Here is an 18,322-nt window from a genome sequence, read left to right as displayed (position 1 = left end):
TTCCCAGCCCAGCTGTGAAGGAGTCTGGGAAGTAAAAGGAAGCACATAGAGTCTTTGATACTGTCTTTCTCTGCTATTCACGGGCAGCAGTGGTAGAGCTGGACTTGGGTGCAAATCATTTGAATAGCAAAGCTCATTTTCCTTCCACTACACCATGCTTTGTTCTTATAGTGAATGAACAGGAGGAGATGTGTTCATTTTCTTGTTGAAAATGCTTCATTTTCCATGCTAGAAATAAGTGCCTCCTTGCTCCTCCTGAGAGATTTTTTTCTTCTTTCTTCCTCACTCCCTGCCCCTGGTCCAAAGGCTGGGCACCTCTCTGATGGCTGTGCATAGGGACCTTTGCCTGAGCAGGAGATGGGACCTCTGATGCCAGTGGTTGCTATGTCACTGCAGGTATTTAAAGCACAGCTTTCCTTCAGTGACATGTAGTCACTGCCTGGGACTTGGCATGCCCACCTCAGGCTGGGCACTAAGACTGTTGTGAAGGAAAGGGCACTATGGAATAAGCCCTCTTCCTCAAGGGGCATGCTCTCGCCTCCTGACTGGCTCCTCATCTTTCCTGGCACCATACATGCCCTTCCACAATTCTTTCCTTCGTCAGCACTGCCTGTCATACCTTCCAATACCCATGCCCATTCCCTACTCCCAGCCCGAGATACACTAACTGTCTGCAGCAGGGAGGAGAAGGAGGGAGAAAGCAGAGCCAAGTAATTCCGTTGATCCTTTTAAGATCTTCAGTTTTAGGCACCTGGGTTGTTTTGACTTTTTTAAACTGGAAGCATTTCTACTAAGAACGTTTTTGTACATTTTTTGTACGTTTTTTGTAAATGTTCAAGAGTCTCTTTGAGGCACGCAACTGCTAGTAGATTTGCTTGGTCACGTCTGTCAGCCGCTCAGTCGTGTCCGACTCTGTGCGACCCCATGGACTATAGCCCACTAGGCTCCTTTGTCCATGGGATTCTCCAGGCAAGAACACTGGAGTGGGTTGCCATTTCCTTCTCTAGCTTGGTCATAGGAAATCTGAATATTTAACTTCAGGAGATACTGCTAAACTGTTTTCCATTAATTTACTCTCCCACCAATAATTCATGAAAATTATTATGGGGATCTGGATTCTCTTCAACACTTGATATAGCCCCAATTTAAAACTCTGCCAATAAAGTGGATATAAAATATGTCATGCCTGTTTCGATTTGCAGTTCCTCGATCGCCAATGATGCTGAAAACCTTCCCTTGGCTTCTTTGCCTTTAATGCTTCATATCTGTACTGTGTCTGCCGTGTCTTTTGGCCATTTTGTGCATGTGTGGGGGTGATTGTATTTTTCTTATTGACTTGCAGGATATCCTATATATTCTTCATACTCATGTTTTGCTGAGTTTGTGTATTATGAGAAACTTTTCCCTGCTTGCAACTTGTCTTTTCACTTGACACTTTTTTCATTTCTTACTCTTAATATCAGTTTATCAATCATTTTACTAGTCAAATCTTTTTGTATCATCTATAGGAAATACTTCTCAATCCCAGTCTGAAAGATTTTAATTTGTAACTTTTCTAAGAATGTCAGTTTTATTTTGGAGACACGAGTCCTTAATCAATCTAGAGAACTTATGTTTTCTGCATGGTGTGAGGTAGAAGTCTGATTTTGTCTTTTTTTGCCATTTGGCCACATAGTGTTCCTAGTTTCATGTGCTGGGCCATCTTTTCTTTCTCCATGTCAACGTGATTTTGCATTTCCAAGACATTGCTCTTCCATGGGGACTTGAGGGCAGGGCTGCTGAAGCCTGAATTCAATCCTGGTCCACAGCGTGCAGTTTCTCTGTGCTAGTACCACTTGAGTGTGGAGGCATCAGGAGGGCCAGGAAAAAGGGGGTAGCCGCTCCTTCCTAAAGTGGAACTGTTAGTCCCTCAGTCATGTCTGACTCTTTGCGACCCCACGGGCTATAGCCCGCCAGGCTCCTCTGTCCATGAAATTCTCCAGGCAAGAATACTAGAGTGGATAGCCATTCCCTTTTCCAGGGAGTCTTCCCAAACCAGGGATCGGACCCACGTCTCCAGCACTGCAGGCAGATTCTTTGCCATCTGAGCCACCGGGGAAGCAGGCCCCAGATTAGGCATCCTTGCGACTGTCAGTTCAGTTCACTCGTTCAGTCGTGTCCAACTCTTTGTGACCCCATGGACTGCAGCATGTCAGGCTTCCCTGTCCATCACCAACTCCCAGAGCTTCTTCAGACTCATGTTCATTGAGTTGGTGATGCCATCCAACCATCTCATCCTCTGTCATCCCCTTCTCCTCCTGCCTTCAATCTTTCCCAGCATCAGGGTCTTTTCCAAATTATGTACCCAGACATAATCCAGGTTTGGACCTTCTCAGTTTTGAAAAGATGAGATGGTTTCTTGAAACTCTCACTTTTCTTTTTATTTGTTTCTTTTGGGCTGAGCTGGCTCTTCTTTAGGGACTTCCCTGCTGGCTCAGATGGTAAAGCGTCTGCCTGCAATGCGGGAGACCCAGGTTCAATCCCTGGGTTGGGAAGATCTCTGGAGAATGCAATGGCACCCCACTCCAGTATTCTTGCCTGGAAAGTCCCATGGACGGAGGAGCCTGTTAGGCTACAGTCCATGGGGCCGCAAAGAATCGGACATGATTGAGCGACTTCACGTGGCTCTTCTTTGCTGGGTTGGCTTGTTCTCTAGTTGTGGCAAGTGGACTGCTCACTGTGATGGCCTCTCCTGTTGTGGAACACAGACTCTAAAGTGCACGGGCTTTAGCAGTTGCAGCTTCTGTGCTCCTGAGCACAGGCTCAGTAGTTGTGGCACATGGGCTTAGTTATTCCGTGGTATGTGAGATCTTCCTGCATCAGGAATCGAACCCATGTCTCCCTCATTGGCAGGTGGATTCTTTACCACTGAGCCACCAGGGAAGCCTGATCATTTTCCTTATAGTAAGAAATTTCTTGGGTCCATGGAGTAAACTTCTTTTAGTTTCTTTAGGTATCTGATAGAAAGAGCATGCAGCTGAGAGTAAAGAGACCTGAATAATAGCAACAGCAATAATGTCAGCAGTGGCCACTCTAGGTGAGGTTTGTGAGCGCTTATATACACTAGGCACTACAACAAACACAAATGGGCATTATCTCATTTATAGCACAGCTGTGTCATCTTTGACAGCTCACTGAACTTCTGTAGAACATCTATAAAATCATGAGATTGGGCAAGAGTTTTCAGAGCTCTACCAACACGAAAATCTGTGATTTAAAAAATCATTCCCTGAGTGACAGAGACCGTAGAGCTGAATCTTTCTGATACCATTTAGTTCCTAAAAACGCCTTCCCCCACATATTGCTCCTAAAACTTCTAAATGTCCTGCTTGAGCTGGAAGTGAGGAATGAGGATATTTCAGATGCAGGAAAATGGCATGATGCCCTGAAGATCACACAGCAAGGCATGGAATCCTGAAAACAGTAAAAGAATTTACTTACTGGAGCCAATTTATATTTTTCAAGAAAGAGCCGTTGAGTTCTGAGGATCTATGATTTTTGTCCTCAGAGCATTTGGAGGCATCAGAGCTCTTCAAGTAGGGGCTTGCCCCTCCCACCAACAGTGTCACAAAGCTACCCCCGGTTCCAGGGTGTCTCCTCTGCATTGGGAGATCTGAGAAGCAGCTGCTGCTCATATCTCTTTCCTTTTCAATGTGACTGATAGCAGAATTAAGTCTCAGAAAGAAACCTTCAGATCTAGAATCAGAGAAGACAGTGATCTAATAAGCTGCAGAACAAATCCAAGAGAGATTTATTAAACTGTTCTCTCTCTCTCTCTCTTTTTTTTTTTGCAAAAGTAAAAAAAAAAATGTTGGCATACAATCAAAGAAAAGAGTCCCTCTTGAACCTCCCCAAATACTTAGAATAGCAGCTTTTAATGACATTACGGAATACAGTTTAATTGAGGGCGGGGATGTGGGGCCCAGAATCCCAGATCACTTCTTTAATGACAATCCAAATCAACTCTTCTGCAATTAAGAAAAAAATTACCCTCATTAAAACTAGAGAAGAGCAAAATCAGACTGTTCTTATACCTTTTGATTCATGTTCCATGGGATATTTTCCAATTTTGCAGTGACTGTATAAGTAGAAGCACATGAAAGGAAGGAGTTTATAGAAAAAATTAAAAAATTGTGTGTTTACTCCAAATGTTTTTACTTGTTTTCATTGTGAAGTTACAGTTAGAGGTGGTTTGAATGATAGTGATGCAGGTTTCAGAATGTTTGGAGACTTTTATGTTGACCTGTTAAAGTTTTATTTTGATGGTTTTTTCCTCCATGTCTTCCTAGAATAGGAGAAAGTTTCCTTATGAGCATGATACAGTTGAAGACCAGGTACAGATTTATTTCAGTTCCAGTAATATTTGTTGAAAACCTAAAAATGTAGCAAGACTGTGCTATGGGAATGTGAAAGAAGTACATAATAAATAATGTCGTGGTTATCATTTATTTAACCATTATTTTGTTCCAGGTGCTGGCACTAAGCTTTTTCACACATTCAGTTCAGTTCAGTCGCCCAGTCGTGTCCGACTCTTTGCGACCCCCTGAATCGCAGCACGCCAGGCCTCCCTGTCCATCACCAACTCCCGGAGTTCACTCAAACTCACATCCATTGAGTCAGTGATGCCATCCAGCCATCTCATCCTCTGTCATCCCTTCTCCTCCTGCCCCCAATCCCTCCCAGCATCAGAGTCTTTTCCAGTGAGTCAACTCTTTGCATGAGGTGGCCAAAGTACTGGAGTTTCAGCTTTAGCATCATTCCCTCCAAAGAAAACCCAGGGTTGATCTCCTTTAGAATGGACTGGTTGGATCTTCTTGCAGTCCAAGGGACTCTCAAGAGTCTTCTCCAACACCACAGTTCAAAAGCATCAGTTCTTCAGCGCTCAGCTTTCTTCACAGTCCAACTCTCACATCCATACGTGACCACAGGAAAACCATAGCCTTGACTAGATATCTTATTATGAAGATTTCCCTGTAAACTGTAGGTAACAATATCCCCATTTCACAGGTGAGGAAACTGAAGGTTAGAGAGGTGAGAAACTTGCCAAGAGTCATAAACCAAGCAGCGTAGCAAGGCCAGGTATTCCAGATGGGGTCTGTTTGATTTCAACACACACTATCTAAACTGCTGTGCAAAATGGCATCTGGAAGAAAAAATTTTCTGTTCTACCAGGGAGCTTACAGAGAAGCCAATGGCACTCCACTCCAGTACTCTTGCCTGTAAAATCCCATGGGTGGAGGAGCCTGGTGTGCTTCAGTCCATGGGGTTGCTAGGAGTTAGACACGACTGAGCGACTTCGCTTTCCCTTTTCACTTGCATGCGTTGGAGAAAGAAATGGCAACCAACTCCAGTGTTCTTGCCTGGAGGATCCCAGGGACTGGGGAGCCTGATGGGCTGGCGTCTATGGGGTCGCACAGAGTCGGACACGACTAAAGCGACTTAGCAGCAGCAGCAGCAGCAGGGAGCTTACAGTTGGGAGAGAAAAGACTTACCCCAAAGATCTTCAAACTTGAGCCTACATAGATGATGAAGGTAACAGAAATGAAGGTGCAGAGTGATAGTTATTATGGCATTTTATAGAACCTAAGCAAATGTATTATATTAATATACACATACATATATATATACATATAAATAATGTTATCATCAGTTATATTTTTTATAACAGATTTTCCATTTGCCTGGTAAACCTGGGAAACTTTCTTTACTTCACAAAGAAATATGATTCCTTTCATTTTTTCCCCCTAAAACATAGTGTCATTTGTTCATTCACTCATTTCCCTTCCTTTGAGAGAGAAGTAGACAGAGAAGTATTTCTTTACTACTGAGGATATGCATGTGGAAATGATCAGTGCGCCCTCAGCTCAGCGCGGGGAGCGATAGGGAGCGGTGAGGACTGGAGAAGAGCGTGTAATTGGGTAGACTGGACAGCTGGGAATCAATGCAAAGTGATCGTTAGCATCAATATGTGGGCTCAATGCTACCTAATCTCTCTCTTTTTTTTTTTTTTTTTGAGAGAGAAGTCCTCAAATGGTTTTTTAAAGGAAAACTTAGTGATTTATTTTTTAAATGTTATTTTTCAGGCTGAGTAAAATCTGCATATGGATCCAGCACAGCAGCATCTGGTGTAAATTTATGATTTACAGGGTTTTTAATAATTTATAGGGTTTTAATAAACCTTTATAAATTTATAGGGCTATTTACAAATAATCCCATAAGAATGACTACTACTGGAATTCAGTGAGAATAGTGCCTTTGGAATGTTGGGGACAAGAAGAGGCAGGGTGTCAGCTGAATTGTGAGAGCTAGCAAGGGTGGTACAGGCCGTCTGCAGAGAGCGGTCTTTGGGGAGACCTTGTATAGTCAGGGTCGGAGCACCGTCTCATTGCAGACCACTGCCTTTCAAGCTTTAAGAGAACCCCAGGTTCATCCCTGCCTGACATATTCCTTCACTAATGAGGGCCTCGGATCACACCATAAGCTCTAATTATGAGGTCTCCTGGGAATGCTGGACCAGTGCAGGAAAAATGAAATTTATTGTTTATATAAATTAATATTATCAAAATATTGTGTGCCTTTTAACAACATTTAGAAGTAAATAAAAACCCCATGAACTCATGATTTGGAGGTAACCGTTATTAGTCTTCCTCTCTTTTGTATCGTATATTATATGTAACTAGGATAATGTTTTACCAGGTTTTTAACCTGCTTCTTTCATGGCAGATAATTAGGAACCTTTTCCCATGCCATCTTTAAGGACTTTGTACTCTGTTGTATAGATGGGCTATAATTGACTTCACTGTTTTCCTATTTAGGGACATTTGAGTTCATTTAATTTTGTGCTAGACAAAAGTATTGGAATTCGTTGTCTTGGTAAAAAAAATGGATGTCCTTTGTGCTTGTTGTGTCTTCACTGTTCATGAACCCAGCTTTCCTAGTGCTTGCCTACGGTTTTGACTCTGCCTTCTTCCTCCTCTTACAGACATGCACAGACACACACACACACACACACACACACACACACACACACTCACATACAGGCGTTTTCTTCCTCCTCGTGTGGGAGACGCAGTGCAATGCAGGCCATGCTGTCCTCTCTTAAAGAGCTGCAGTAGCATGTCCCTACTTGGGGATGCCATGTTTTCACAGCCCACCATCATCCTGGGTGGTAGGGGGTGTGTCTGCGCCTGGACCTTCTCCTTAATACCAGGCACTTAAGTGCAACCACACTGAGATCCCTCATTAGCCTTGGCAGCCAAAATGGATTTGCTGAGCGTGGCACCCTCCAGGCTGGAGGGGCTGCCCTAGAGGAGACAGACTCCAGAGTAAAGAGGGAAACCAATCATCCAAAGGCAAATGAGGCTCTAATTATGTCTTTAGCTAAAGAGGGTAAAAGTATTCAAGGAGAGACATCTCATTTCTGAAGTAGATACAGTCCAGGGCAGTTGTTCAAAACAAAGTCTTGGATCAAGTCCTGATTTTGCTGCCTTGACCAAGACACTTCATATCTAGAGCATCCAATTCCTCATCTGTCAAATCGGAACAATCTAGGACATTTATCTCATTGGTTTACTGTGAAGATTACATGAGATAATGCCTGGGAGAGGCTGGGAAGGGTCTGAACATTGAGTGAGGACTCATAAATGGAGTTTCATTGCCACCAGTAACCCTTACTAGTACTACCAGTATTCTTAATCATCTAACAACAGAACTGTTAGGTGTGGAATACGGAACTGGAGCTCAGGGGACCTGAATTCTCTGCTTTGCAGTTTTCTTTTTATTTATTTTATTTTATTTATTTTATTTTACTTTACAATACTGTATTGGTTCTGCCATACATCAGCATGAATCCGCCACAGGTATACATGAGTTCCCAATCCTGAACCCCCCTCCCACCTCCCTCCTCATACCATCTCTCTGGGTTTTCTATCTACTCCGACTTAGAAGTGAATGAATCTCTGAGTTTTATTTTCCTTGTCTCTCAAATGAGAAGCTTGGATTCGAGGCCACATCAGGTCCTTTGCACTTGGAGGTTTGTGGACCTACCTGTGCTGAGAGCTATACATCATCCTCTTCACGGCGCCTTCTGCCCCTCCGTCTTATAGGTGCTGTTATTATCTCCTGTTTTGCAGGTACTGAGGTTGAGACTTAGACAGGAAGCTGGGATCCAACCCCAGGCTCCTGGTTCAGTTCAATTCAGTCACTCAGTCATGTCCGACTCTTTGTGACCCATGGACTGCAGCACGCCAGGCCTCCCTGTCCATCACCAACCCCCAGAGCTCGCTCAAACTCACGTCCATCGAGTCGGTGATGCCATCCAACCATCTCATCCTCTGTTGTCCCCTCCTCCTCCTGCCCTCAGTCTTTCCCAGCATCAGGGTCTTTTCCAGTGAGTCAGCTCTTCGCATCAGGTGGCCAAAGTATTGGAGCTTCAGCTTCAGCATCAGACCTTCCATTGAATATTCAGGACTGATCTCCTTTAGGATGGATTGGTTGGATCTCCTTGCAGTCCAAGGGACTCTCAAGAGTCTTCTCCAACACCACAGTTCAAAAGCATCAATTCTTCGGTGCTCAGCTTTTTTTATGGTCCAGCTCTCACATCCATGTGTGACCACTGGAAAAACCATAGCTTTGACTAGATGGACCTTTGTTGGCAAAGTAATGTCTCTGCTTTTTAACACGCTGTCTAGGTTGATCATGGCTTTTCTTCCAAGGAGCAAGCGTCTTTTAATTTCATGGCTGCAGTCACCATCTGCAGTGATTTTGGAGCTCAAGAAAATAAAGTCTGTCATTGTTTCCCCATCTATCTGCCATGAAGTGATGGGACCAGATGCCATGGTATTCATTTTTTGAATGTTGAGTTTTTAGCCAGCTTTCCCCCTCCTCTTTCACTTTGATCAAGAGGCTCTTAGTTCCTCTTCTCTTTCTGCCGCAAGGGTGGTGTCCTCTGCACATCTGAGGTTACTGAGGTCCATTCTATACTTAACTGTCTGCCTGTCGCAGCATTCAGGGTGGTGACTGATAGTACGCTTGTGTCAAACGCATTGTTGGCTGTGCCCCAGGCTTTTGAGCGACAGGGATGGTGGTGAAGCCTGGGGCTGTGCTCGCACTGCACACTTGTCTCTTTTAACTCGGTCCTCCCACATGTAAACACAGAAGTCCAGCAGGAGACTCTTGTCAGACTTTGGGGGCAGCTCCTGATCCCTCAGCTCTATTTAACATAAATGAGACTGATAAACACTTGCTCTACGTGGCAGGTGGGGTTATTCTGTGATTTACCTGAAGGATTATATATGCACATTAAAGAACTTAGCACCACTGGGTGGACCAAATGTCTGAGCTAGAATGGGTGTTAACAACCAGCTGCCCAGAGATGGTTCAGTGCAGCAATTCAGAGAACCTCTGCAGAGGGTTCACACCTGCATGTTCAGCAAGCTGGCCGACTCCCCACTGCATCTACCAGACAAGGCTGCTCGCTCCTTCTCCTTCTGAAGAGCAGTAGACGCTCTCATAGGCCCCAGCCCTCTTTGGCCCGCTGTCCCTCTTTCCCGACCCCCCCACTTTCTCCCTCTCCCTCTCCTCGCCCCTCTCTGTTTCTAATCAAGACTATTTGACTTAAATAAAAGATTCTAGGTCTAAAGAAATATCTGGAAAATTAATCTGGCTCTGATAAGCGATGCTGATAGCATGTAGGGGGAGGCTGTTGTTTCATGGATGGGGCAGGGAGTACGTGGAAACTGTGCTTTCTATTCAGCTTTGCTATGAACTTAAAACTGCTCTAAAAATAAAGCCTAGTTTTAAAATGTTAAAAATGCAGTAAACACACAAGCACACAAACAAAGTGACCTGCCTCTCACAACCATCTATTTTGCAGAGGATGGGGGAAAAGGTCCTGGAAGGTTAAGTGGTTCTTTCAAGGTCAGTTAGTTGCCCACATGCCAACTGTATCACTGAAAATGTGACTCTAGCATGGTTGGGTCCTTTTTCTTTCTGGTTTAAGGACACATGTTGGTGCCTTATGGAGGTGGCAAGGGAATGAATTTCTTTTCATTGCCCGTACCCATGATTGAGGGACTTCATCTTTGCTGGCTCTCAATATCCCTGTCCTGCCACAAATCCCTGTGAGCTGGCCATGGGGATAACTTCCTGAGGCCCCATCTGAAAGAATCACAAAATGATGAGGTGGTGGTTTGGGCCACCCTGTTCCCACCCCGCTGCCCACAAGCTCCCAGCCGTGCAGGTCTAACATCTCCCTGTCTGTATCTCTATCTCTCTGTCCCTGTCTCCCACCCAACCCCTCAATCTTCTCAGGCAGCGTCTTCTTTAAATCTGGTCTCTTCAACTCCATCCTGGAGGAAGCCCGCCTTGCCCCTTTCCCTCTTTGTAAGCCTGCTTCAGGCACTAACTGATTTTCAGCCAGGCTCTCCTCTGCCATGCCCTGGGGCTGCAGGATGTGCGGTAGGGGTAGTGATGGGCTGGAGGCCCCGCGGAGAGAGTGCGGGCTGTAGGAAGCCATCCTGTGTCATTTTCCCTCCCAGAGAGCGCCACAGCCAATTTTCTTTCTGGGTCATCTAAGATGTAGGCGCACTGTGCCAAGGTGAGCACTGTTACCTTTATTTTTCTGATTCTTTCCCATCCAGCTTGAGCCCTTTTTGTCCTGATGGTTGCCACTCTACTCTGGTTGCAACTGGTTCTGCTACCCACCAGGGACAGAGTCAGCCCTGATTAGGTTTTTAAATCTTAAGCATCACTACCCACCACCCTACAAGTAATAAAACTGTATGTTTTTATTTTACTTTTTGAAAAGATTTAATTTATCTGGCTATGCTGGGTCTTCGTTGCTGCACGTGGGGCTTATCCAGCTGCGCCAAGCAGGAGCTACTCTCTAGTTGCAGTGCCGGGGCTTCTCACTGCGGGCGCTTCTCTTGCTGCAGAGCATGGGCTCTACAGCTCTCAGGCTCAGTAGTTGTGGCTGGCAGGCTCCAGAGTAGGGGCCCACTGGGTGTGGCACGTGGATTTAGTGCTCTGCAGCATGTGTGGAATCTTCCCAGATCAGGGATGGAACCAGTGTCTTCTGCATTGCAAGGCAGACTCTTAACCATCAGGCTACGAGGGAAGATATATATATATATATATTATATATACACACACACACATACACATATATATAAAATATAATATATATTTTAATGTGTGTTGGGTCATTCTAACACATCTTCATCGAGTGAAACTTTGCTGGCTCTCCCAAAAAGATGGAAACATTTGAACTCCTCCCCTCATGATGATGAGGTAAGAGAACTTGACACCCAGTGTAGCACCTTTGCCATAACGGAATCTGGGCCTCCCTGGTGGCTCAGCTGGTACAGAAGCTGCCTGCAATGTGGGAGACCTGGGTTTGATCCCTGAGTTGGGAAGATCCCCTGGAGAAGGGAAAGGCTACCCACTCCAGTATTCTGGCCTGGAGAATTCCATGGACTCTGTATTCCATGGGGTCGCAAAGAGTTGGACATGACTGAGCGACTTTCACTTCACTTCATTTCATAGTACCTTTGGCTTCCTTGATAACTCAGTTGGTAAAGAATCCGCCTGCAATGTGGGAGACCTGGGTTTGATCCCTTGGTTGGGAAGATCCCCTGGAGAAGGTATTCTAGCCTAGAGAATTCCATGGACTGTATAGTCCATGGGGTCACAAAGAGTCAGACACATTCATTCACGTAGTACCTTTCGGCCTGGTACACTGGCAAGCTTCTGGCCACGTAGGAGGTTTCTTCCTAGTTTACGTTTAGCTTATCACAAGTCAAACAAATGCTATGAGAATCCACATATTCTGGATCTGAGAAACTCTCCTCCTTCTGACACGTCTCAGATTTCCCTTGTATTTGCTTAGTACAGCCTTCTGGAGCTCAGGTAAAGAGTGTTTTCTCCATTCCAAATAATTGGCACCTAGTAGGTGCTCAGTAAGTGTTTAAAGGGTGAAGGAACCTTAACTTAAGGAAGGTGAGTAACATAGTTTATTGGAGGAAGCACTGCACTGCGAGTTGGAAGGTTTAAACTCTAGTCCAGGAAAGCTACCAGTGACCTACATGACCTTGGACAAACCACTCACTCTCTCCAGGCTCCATTTCTCATGTGTATCATTACAGAGCTGAATCTCTAATATCCTGTCCATCTCTGATAGTGGGTGAGTCTGTACTGATAGAACTGCATGGGAAAAGGGGCAGCAACTTCAAGTATGATTAACTGCTTAGAAAGCATTTAGCTATCCTGGAGTTTTGAGGGTCCTGGTGTAAGCCTGACATGATTGACACGGTTGGACTCCATGTGTTCAGATGTACTCTGGGTGGTGTAATGCCCACACAGGCCATAGTGAATCTATGGCCTGACATTGAGAGGTTTATCTGAACTGGCTCTGTGTTTCCTGGCTAGAGGGACCTGGAGCCTTACCAGTCTTCTGAACCCCTAGAGAAGAAGGGAACAATCCAATTACTCAGTTGAATTTTTCTCTCCATGCAAATATTTCTGTGGGTCTAAAAAAATTGCTTTTTCCCAGGCTTGCCCCTGCCCATGTCCCTGATTTGCAGGAACCTAAGGGTGCAGTGGGAGGCTTGGTTTTCTTTGGTTTGGTTTATCAGTATCCTGTGCTCTCCTCTGATTGCAGGTGCAGGTTTAAAAATCAATTACAGTCCAGGTAGCAAGAGGTTTACTACAGCACTCTGCTGTCTTCTGGAGGCCTGTGTGGAGAAAGCAGGTTCCAGGTATCTCCCAGGAAAATCTGTGCTGTTTCGGAGGCCTATAGTGAGTTATAAATCTTGATAGATTGTGGGACCAGTCTGAGAACAGCAAGGTGGTTCATACTGTGGTTCAGCAGGAAAAGGATAAAATAATTCTCTGAGCGTGAGATGTGTTGTTTCGTCTTCCTTATTCATCAGGAAATCTGGGCCATATGTACATCAAGAGATGGACCCTGGGGTCTGTGGAGTGGAGCAGGAGAGATGTTTTTCTTGCTCTTGTTCCCAGAGAGAGACCAACTCTGGCCTCCAGCCTCCTTCCTTGTGGCCCGGCTTCTTACGGGGTTTCAGTTCCCATGCCTGGATCTGGTCAGTCACTCCCTTCTTCTTCTCTCGCCCACCTAGGGGCGAGGCTGGGAGCCCTGCACCGTTTCTGTCTCCTGGTTGGTCCTGGGAAGCGGGAGCGTTCTTGCAGCACACCGTTGTAGGGGTGCACTGCTTCGCGTGCTTCTTTCCGTGCCTGAGAGGGTTGGGAACGAGGGGCCCAAGAGGGAAGGAGGAGACCTGCCCTGGAGCAGGCTCAGTTCATTCAACAACCACTCTGAGGGATCTGGTTCTCAGCTCTCCTTCAGCTCTGCTCTGCTCGCCCTCTCCTAGGGGAATTCATCCACTCTGTGTCTTCATGGCATTTCATGCTTACAAATGCCAACCTTAATCTTTAATCCATGTCTTTGCTTTCACCTCAATACCTGTATCTTTGCCCCTCTGACATCTCAAATTCATACAGAATAGATGGGGCCACCTTTTTAACAGAGAGGCAATGTTGAGAACAGGTTTTCCAATTCAATAAATGTTTATTGATCCTATGCTATAAACAGAACATTGGATACCCATTTAGAAAATACAGAGTTGGTAAAAAAAAATACGGTGATTTCCTCAAGGAGCTTGCCTTCATTTACAAGATGAGGCACCCTGTTAAAATGTAAGATGAACATTCCATAGTGGAGCCATAAGCCAAGTGCCACGGGACTTGAAAAGAGAGCTAAATGATGTTCAAGTCTTTCTTGTTTTTTACAAAATCTGAAAAATTATTTTAAAACCCATAAGAAACATGAGAGCTTCAGAATTGTGAATATTCAGCCTTTCTCAGTTTATTAAACTAAATTTTGCTAATCTCTGATTTATTTATTTATTTCTTATGGTTTGCTTTTGACCCCAAGTGTATAAAAAAAGACTTCTTGGATGATCTCCTCACCAAAAGCTCGTCAAGATCTAGAGAGACACCGTGGGATTTCCTAATCTCTGAGTTGTCTCCATCAGTGACTTTGGAAGGATCACATCACTTCTTTGGTTCTCAGTTTATCTGTAAAATGGGGATAATAATCAGATCAGTGTGAATTTTAAATTAAATAATGCTTAGTGCAGTTCCTGGACAACAGACAATATTCCTTAAATGATAGCTTAAACTTAATATAAGTATAATTATTATTTTCATAAATTATTCATTTATAATTATTATATTCATTTTCACTATTGTCAGTTCAGAGTTGGAGCCAAGTAGGGCATTAAAAACTAAAATGTTGCTTAAATTGATTTTTACAAAATATCAAGACAGGAAAAAGACTATGAGAAACAGGTTAAACATATGTACTACCATAATTATGATAACAGTCAAACTTTGTATAATTTCTTATGGAAACCTTATAAAGTAGGTGATTGTCATTCTTTTACAGATGGAGAAACTTCCTTTACTACACCAGATCTTGTTAATAAGAAGCAGCTTACAGTTACCAAGCTGGTGTCTAACTACTGATCTGTTTTCCTCCCGCCTCAGTCTGCCATGAATAAAGCTGGTGTTTTGAATCAGCACCCTTTTTTACTCACTCGGCGTACAGTACCACTTGAGCTAGGCAAATGATTACGTGACAGTTTGTAAGGCCAGTTTAAAGGCAGTGCTTTGCCACTGGCTTCCAAAGCTGAGGGGAGCACGGGTTTATCTCCTGGACAGTCAGCTTCAGTTGTGCTTGGTTTGCAGTCGATTTTATCGATTTCTTTCAACACAACAGCTTCAAAAGGCTGTTTTGCCTCAAAGTAGCTGATCTTTTCAAATCTTTGCTGTCTCTTCCAGGTAAGACTTGCAGATAAATGCAATTAACAACCACATAATTTAGATGATGAGGAAATATTCTAGAACCTGTTTAAAAGTTTCATAAAACACAGACGTGTAGGCTCCTTGGAGAGATTGCCTATTTCAACTGCCTTATTTTACAGCTAAGGAAAGTGATCCAGAAAGTAGGCGTGACCTGCTCAAAGTCACACCGTGGGCTAGTTGCAGAGATGGGAAGCCTTGGATCTGATTTTGATTTCTTTCTTTTTACTTCTGTTTCTCAAAGTGTGATATGCATCACACTGCATGCTAAATTATTTTCCTCAGCATGAAGGGTAGTTTTAAGTATGCACAGATAAAGTACCATGTCACAGAAGCAGATCATTTGTTCTTTCTCAAGTCCCTTTCAATCTTTCTGATTATGCCAAGGATTGTATACCTTTGCTTTTTTGTCTTTAGTTTTTCTCTGCTAATCTCCTTTGATAGCACAGAGGGAACAGACCTCAGGTTTGCCTGAAGAATCCCAGGGACGGGGGAGCCTGGTGGGCTGCCGTCTCTGGGGTCGCACAGAGTCGGACACGACTGAAGCGACTTAGCAGCAGCAGCAGCAGCATGTAATAAAAGTGTTTTGTTTTCCTAGTATTGATCGTCACCTTACCTTCTATCTATGGGAAGCAATACTGGTTTTCCATTTGAAATACCAAAAATTTCTTTTAAAATAAATATAAATAGATTAGAATGGACCTACTTTATGAAAAAGATTAAGTAAACAACAGCATAGGCTGTAAATCATGAGGAGTTACAGGGTAGGTTTCACATTGTCAAAAATAATGGTTAACTAAAGCTTGGGAAATATTTGATTCTGTCCTTTAGAATGCCCTAAGCCTTTCGAGGAGAGATGTAGCTGAATCCCAGTTTCCTTCTTATTCATGTCATGTCTTTTCCATGTAGCAGCCAGAAAAACAATTATTAGATTGAAAAGGAGAACATAAAAACTACCCATATACCAGAGATAGATTGAAGATCTCATTATTGATAAGTTTCCTGCAGGCCAAAAAGTTGCGTTGGCAGCCAGTTTGGTTTCAGTGTGGATGGATTTGGGGATTTCTAAGTGGCAGTAGTGGCAAAGAACCCACATGCCAATGAAGGAGACATAAGAGATGCGGGTTTGATCCCTGAGTCAGGAAGATGCCCTGGAGGAGGGCACGGCAGCCCACTCCAGTGTTCTTGCCTGGAGAATCCCATGGACAGAGGAGCCTGGCAGGCTACGTTCCACAGACTGTAGCGAAGAGCTGGACACAACTGAAGCAGCTCAGCATGCAGGCACATGTATATAGTTTTGTGTATATTTTTAATTATAAACGTTTATTCTCTTACATTTGTTGAAAATAGAAACTGGTTTAATTTGGGGGGGACTGATGTCCTGTTTTAAAATTCTGTTTTAGACCTCCTTCTTGTCTTGTTTTCCCTTCTAAAAGGTTCTTAAATTTCTGATTACCTTGCTATTTAATGAACGGGTGTGAATAAAAGAGAAAGGTGGCAAAATGAAATTTGTGAGGTGTTTTCCCACTATTATCACATTTTAAAGGGTAGAATGTGTGAGATTAATAGAATAGGAATATTAAAGTTATTCATCAAATGGAAATATGGGTAGCTTTCACTTATAATTTGCCTATATGAAGTGAATACATGGAGACAAAGATGTACTGGGTTACACTCCTCAGGTGATTTTCCTGTTGTTTTGGACAGCTGACCTTCTAATATTGCCTAATTTATTTCCTGTTCCCTGAAACAAAAGTTCCTGCTTCTGTAATTTATTTACCCAGAGACGCTGGCGTTCTGAGCTCTCCGTTCGTCCATATCACAGGGAACTTGGTGTCCTCCTGTGCTGTGGGCCTCCTTCTACTGGCCATTATGTGCTTTTTGTGGAATGCTCCTTCAGCAGAAAATTTATTCTCGTTTAGAAGAATCTGAAAAAAAAAAAAAAGAAGAAAGGAAGGTGGAGTCAACTTCTGGTGACTTACGGGCAGTTAGAGTCAAATGTCTGAGAAATGGGCTTCTGAATCAGCAGAGATTTTATGGAGTGACTGGTGGGACTGCATACAGAGAGGTAGGGTATTCAGATGCCAAGAAATACGCTACTTCCATTAGGGCTAATAAAAAGACTGCATTGCTAAATTCAGGGCTAGGAGGGTTAATGATGACACATTCTTTTTTAGTATCAAAGATTAACACGATAACTTGCATATTAAAGTTAATTCAGACACACTGCTAATGGAGGAGCATACAAAATTAATTTCCGCAGCACCTCATAAATTATGATCACTCAGTCTTCCTTGCCTGGTGCTCTTTGTCTTGGCAAGAACGGCGCACATACTGGGAGTGGGTGTGCTTCAGGTCCTAGCGGGGCATCTTGTGCCCTGGAGGAGTTTGGAGAGCTGACGCATGTCTCCTTCAGCCCTTCACCGCCGCCAGTCTTCTGCGGGGTGTTCCCCTGCTGGGATGTGCACACTTCTTCGCTCACCAGGTTACTTGGCGTGGATCTTGGTTTTAATAGTTAATGAGGCAATGGAGCTGAACTGATGAGAGGAGCGTGTGGAAGGAGGGAGAAAGAATGGGAGAGAGGAAGAGAGAACAGCTCCCTCTCCATGCAGGAGGTTTTCTGTGTAGAGTCGGGGGCAGCAGCTTTGGGTAACTGCATTCTTGAGCCTGACAGAGAACCAGTGCTCAGACTACACAACAACCTGAGCCCAGGCTTTAAGAGCAGAGCCTCTGGAGTGTGAATGCCTAAGAGTGAGACCTGGGGCAGGATCTTAGGCAGTTTGCTTACCTTCCTCAAGCCTCAGTATGTACACCTATCAAACAGGGCAAATAAGAATACCTCCCTGATAGCATGAATATTTTAAATTTTGATATAATTTACATATAGTAAAATGTACAAGTCTGAAGTGTACAGCTCAATGATTTTTTTTCCCATTTGTAAACACCCGTGCAATCACCCTCCATGTCAAGAGAAAGCATATTTCCATTACCCAGAAAGTTACATATTCTTATTTTTACAAATTAATAATAGCTTCTTTGTATTGGCTACATCACAGGGTATGTGGGATCTTAGTTCCCCCACCAGAGATCTAACCTGGGCTTCCTGCATTAGAAGCAAGGAGTCTTCACCCTTAGACTTAAAGGGAGTCCCGAGCTTCCACTTTGATGGTGCTTACCATGGGTCCAGTGTGGCGCTCTAAGTACTTTACGTACTCATTTCATTCTCACAGGCTTGTGACGGATGTGCTCCTATTACCTCCACTTTACAGACAAAACCACAAAGATTTAGAGATTAAATAACTTGCCCAAGATCACACAGATAGGAACTGAGATTCTTGGTCGACTCCAGCTTATCGTGTGGCCTGGTACTTACTGTGTTGGAAGAATGAGATAGAAGACTCCTTCA

The 18,322-nt window shown here is 43.9% G+C and overlaps 1 protein-coding gene and 1 non-coding gene across 2 annotated transcripts in view; both read left to right on the top strand.

The window, feature by feature from the left end:
* DOCK2 (dedicator of cytokinesis 2) overlaps positions 1–18,322 on the top strand; it is a 456,743-nt gene that overhangs the window by 131,460 nt on the left and 306,961 nt on the right. The gene's annotated exons all lie outside the window — the stretch shown is intronic.
* On the top strand, positions 2,463–2,534 carry TRNAC-GCA. The gene has a single exon. It is a non-coding gene; the product is annotated as a tRNA-Cys (tRNA).

The sequence above is a fragment of the Oryx dammah genome, unplaced genomic scaffold, assembly GCF_014754425.2.
Source record: "Oryx dammah isolate SB20612 unplaced genomic scaffold, SCBI_Odam_1.1 HiC_scaffold_20, whole genome shotgun sequence".
NCBI lineage: Eukaryota > Metazoa > Chordata > Mammalia > Artiodactyla > Bovidae > Oryx > Oryx dammah.
The sequence above is the reverse complement of the archived record's forward strand: the minus strand, read 5'-3'. Positions and strand labels throughout refer to the sequence as shown.